The sequence below is a fragment of the Euprymna scolopes genome, chromosome 25, assembly GCF_053919585.1.
Source record: "Euprymna scolopes isolate OS-2025 chromosome 25, ASM5391958v1, whole genome shotgun sequence".
In the NCBI taxonomy this organism is placed as follows: domain Eukaryota; kingdom Metazoa; phylum Mollusca; class Cephalopoda; order Sepiida; family Sepiolidae; genus Euprymna; species Euprymna scolopes.
Window position 1 is genome coordinate 65,272,437 of NC_136506.1, and position 5,245 is coordinate 65,277,681.

The 5,245-nt window shown below is 32.4% G+C and overlaps 1 pseudogene; it reads left to right on the forward strand.

The window, feature by feature from the left end:
• The first annotated feature begins 293 nt into the window (after nt 1-293).
• On the forward strand, nt 294-409 carry LOC145247621 (U2 spliceosomal RNA; annotated as a pseudogene).
• The last annotated feature ends 4,836 nt before the right edge of the window (nt 410-5,245 follow it).

A 5,245-nucleotide genomic window follows, 5' to 3' on the forward strand; every position in this document is an offset into this window, starting at 1 on the left:
ATCATTATTATTATTATTATTATTATTATTATTATTATTATTATCATTATCATCATCATCATCATCATCATCATTATTATTATTATTATTATTATTATTATTATTATTATTATTATTATTATTATCATCATCATCATTATCATCATCATCATCATACTTATCGCTCCGTCCGTTATCATGCGGCGCATCCCTAAAAAAGGAAAGTGGAATATTCCAAAAAGTGGAATATTCCAACTTGTCACCCTTGAAAAGAAAATTGGTGTCGCTGTTGAGGCAAAGCTAATAAAAATAATTTGTCTTTCTTGGCCTTTTGGCTTAGATCAAAGTGTAGTATCTGTTCTTTAGGTGCTACATTTCAATTTCTTCTCTCTCAATGGAAGAGAAATCCTTTACGACTAAGACAATTTTTTCTCCACGTTAAAAAACGACCCTGGTGTCTAAATCTATCCCGTGGGGAGGCATTGTGAATAGGTACTATGTTTAATGTAACAAAGTTTTAATATTAAAAAAAGTAACTGGAAAAAACTGATTTAATTACAAAATGCCCTGGCCGTGTTACTCCTGGTTAATTATAAGATGCCCTGAAAAATGTCCGTTCTGATTATTTTTTTTTGTTTACTTGCCTCCCCACAAGGGCGGAATTGGACATGAGGTCGGTTAAGAATTTAGGGGGAAACCAGCTCCCCCAAAGGGGCTCTCTGGTCAATAACAAAAATAAGAATTGTAACAGTAATGAAGGATTTCTCCTGCATTAACTAAGACCAAAAAATGGCGGGGGGGGGTTAAGTCACGGGAATGCTGAAACTGATAGTACACTCAGACATTCATATTGAATATAGGGTTACCTCATCCCTAACCGTGTTAATGTTTTTATGTATTACTTTCGAAAAGCTGCTGAAACAGTTTATGATTTAAACATTACTTTATTTCAAGTATATTTTAAGCAATGAGTTACGGGATATGAAGTCAGTCCCGGAAATTACTCAAACCGTTTAAGATTTGAACATTACTTTATTTCATGTATATTTTAACAGTGGGGTGGGGGATATTAAATCAGTCCCAAAAATGGGTGAACCCGTTTACGCATTACACATTGCTTTATTTAATTTATATTTTTAACATTGGGGTGGGAAATATGAAGTTGGTTCTGGAAATGGCTGCAACCATTTACGTCTTGGACATTACTTTATTTAATGCATATTTTTAACAGTAGGATGGGAGATAAGAAGTCTGTCCCGGCAATGGCTGAAAAAGTTTACGATTAATACATTACTTTATTTCATGTATATTTTCAATAGTGGGCTGGGGATTATAAGTCAGTTCCAGAAATGGCTGAAACAGTTTACTATTTAAACATTACATTATTTCATGTATATTTTTAGTAGTGGGTTGGGGATATAAAGTCAGTCCCGCAAATGGCTGAAACAGTTTAATATTTAGACATTACATTATTTCATGTATATTTGTAGCAGTGGGTTGGGCATATAAAGTCGGTGCCGGAAATGGCTGAAACAGTTTACTATTTAAACATTACATTATTTCATGTATATTTTTAGCAGTGGTTTGGGGATATAAAGTCGGTCCCAGAAATGGCTGAAACAGTTTACTATTTAGACAATACATTATGTCATGTATATTTTTAGCTATTACATTATTTATATTTAGACATTACATTATTTATATTTAGACATTACATTATTTCATGTATATTTTTAGCAGTGGGTTGGGGGATATAAACTGGGTCCCGGAAATGGCTGAAACAGTTTACAATTTAGACATTACATTATTTCATGTATATTTGTAGCAGTGGGTTGGGCATATAAAGCCGGTGCCGGAAATGGCCGAAATAGTTTAATATTTAGACATTACATTATTTCATGTATATTTTTAGCAGTGGGTTGAGGATATAAAGTCGGTGCCGGAAATGGCTGAAACAGTTTACTATTTAGACATTAAATTATTTCATGTATATTTTTAGCAGTGGGTTTGGGATATAAAGTCGGTCACAGAAATGGCTGAAACAGTTTACTATTTAGACATTACATTATTTCATGTATATTTTTAGCAATTACATTATTTATATTTAGACATTACATTATTTCATGTATATTTGTAGCAGTGGGTTGGGCATATAAAGCCGGTGCCGGAAATGGCTGAAACAGTTTAATATTTAATATTTAATATTTAGGCATTACATTATTTCATGTATATTTTTAGCAGTGGGTTGAGGATATAAAGTCGGTGCCGGAAATGGCTGAAACAGTTTACTATTTAGACATTACATTATTTCATGTATATTTTTAGCAGTGGGTTTGGGATATAAAGTCGGTCCCAGAAATGGCTGAAACAGTTTACTATTTAGACATTACATTATGTCATGTATATTTTTAGCAGTGGGTTGGGGATATAAAGTCGGTCCCGGAAATGGCTGGAACAGTTTACTATTTAGACATTACATTATTTCATGTATATTTGTAGCAGTGGGTTGGGCAAATAAAGTCGGTGCCGGAAATGGCTGAAACAGTTTACTATTTTGACATTATATTATTTCATGTATATTTTTAGCAGTGCGTTGGGGATATAAAGTCGGTGCCGGATATGGCTGAAACAGTTTATGATTAAAACATTAAGTTATTTATTGTATATTTTCGACAGTGGGGTCGCGGACATGAAGTCAGTCCCGGGATTGAATGAGATGTGCAAATATATACTATCAGATAGCGTTGCCCAGTATTGAATGAGATAGGTGGAAAACATATAGTAGCAAAATACCCAGCGTCGCCCGGGATCGAATGAGATAGGTGAACGATATATATTAGCAGAATATGCGCGGCACCCGGGATTGGATAAGATAGGTGAAACATATATACTATGAGAATACCCAGAATTTATTTATTTGTTTGTAATGAAATAATCAGCCCAGGCAATATATAAAAGCTATTATTTAAGTAAGGGGGGGGCAACATAGTGGGTTAAAGTCATGAAAATTATTGTCGAAATTAGTAACATATCCAAGAATTATGAAAAAGATGAAATGTTAGTTACTTTATTGGTGTGTTTGTAATGATATAATAAACCAAGACAATATATCATATATATTATATAAGTAGGTGGGAGAGGCATAATGTGGGTTTTTAGTTATAAAAATTATTGTCGAAATTAGTAACATATCCAGAATTATGAACAAAGATTAAATGTGATATAATCGAGTGAGTGTTTATAATAAAATAATCAGCCCAGGAAATATATCAAAGTAATTATGTAAATACGAGAGGGCGATAAGGATAGTTTAAATTATGAAAAATAATTGTCAAGATTAGTAACATATCCAAGAATTATGAAAAATGATAATATGTTATTCAATGCATTAGTGTGTTTGCAATGAAATAATCAGATCAGACAATATATCAAAGTTATTATTTTAGTAATAGTGGCGATGATGTGGGTTAAAATGATGAAAAATGATTGTCGACATAAGTAACATATCCAAGAATTATGAAAAATGACAAAACGTGAGTTAATTGTTTGGTGTGTTTGAAATGAAATAATCATCCCAGCAACGAAATGTGATTTAATTGATTGGTGTGTTTATAATAAAATAATCAGCCTAGACAATACATCAAAGTTATTATATAAGTAAAGGGAAGAAGATAAGGAGGGCTTAAATTATGAAAAATTATTGTCGAAATTAGTAACATATCCAAGAATTACGAAAAAATGATGAAATATTAGTTAATTGATTGGTATGTTTGTAAGGAAATAATCAGCCTAGAAAATATATCAAAGTTATTATTTAGTAAAGAGGGAAGGGCGAAAATGTGGGTTAAAATTATGAAAAATGATTGTTGCAATAAGTAGCATATCCAAGAATTATGAAAAATGATTAAATGTGATTTCATGCATTAGTGTGTTTGTAATAAAATAATTAGCCCAGACAATATTGCAAAGTTATTATTTTATTAAGAGAGGGCGATAATGTGGGTATAAATTATGAAAAATTATTGTCGAAATTAGTAACATACCCAAGAATTATGAAAAATAATGAAATGGAGGTTAATTGATTAGTGTGTTTGTAATGAAATAATCAGCCCAGCAAATGTATCAAAGTTATTATTTTAGTAAGGTTGGGCGACAACGTTGGTTTAAATTATAAAAAAATATTGTCGAAATTAGTAACATGTCCAAGAATTACGAAAAATGATTAAATGTGAGTTGATTGATGTATGTGTTTGTAATGAAATAATCAGCCTAGAAAATATATCAAAATTATTATTTTAGTAAGGTGTGCGATATGGTGAGTTTAAATGATGAAAAATTATTGTCAAAATTAGTACCAGATTCAAGAATTATTAAAAATAAAAATTATGAAATGTGAGTTAATTAATAGTTGTGTTTTTTATAAAATAATCAGCCGATACAATATATAAAATTTACTATTTTAGTAAAGGGAGAGGCGATAATGTGGGTTGAAATTATGCAAAATTATTGTCGAATATAGTAACATATTCAATAATTATGAAAAAATGATAAAATGGGAGTTAATTGACCGGTGTGTTTGTAATTAAATAATCAGCCCATTAAATATATCAAAGTAATTATTTTAGTAAGGGGGTAGTACAGTTTTAATAAAAAAAAAACTAGAATATGATTGTGCCTTCATTCATGCTGAATAGAACGCTCACAGCATGCCCAGCAACAATATATTGCATAGGAAAAATGCTACTGTGGAATTTCCACAGGTCCCGCTAGTTATCATTATTATTATTATTATTATTAGCTGACATGGAGCTTTCACACAAGTCAACAAACGATCTGATTGGAAACCTGTGGTGTTCTCTGGAAGCTGAATGACAACAAGTCTCCCCAGACGTCCAGCTCTCTCCACCTCCTTCGATAGCATTTGCAAATGAATTTGCATCATCGCAACAGCCGCGTAACATTGATTTCTCGCTGGTAGTGGCCATTGGTTTATACTGGAATTTGAGTGGCACTCAGCCTCCCCAAGGTCCCAGTTCTCTTTGCGCTTGTCTAGCCAAGGTCTAGTTGGCGCTCGCTCCTCGGTCTTTCAGTCCTTATTGACCCTTCTCGGCCCTTTGGTATCACTTTTTTATTGGGAGGAACGGTTATGAAACAATGGGGGAGGGATGCATGATGAGGGGTGTAGAACTTGTAGATATGCAGTTTCGGTGTTCTTCATTCTCTGTAACTCTTATTCGTTATATTGTCTTGTATTATTCTCCGCATT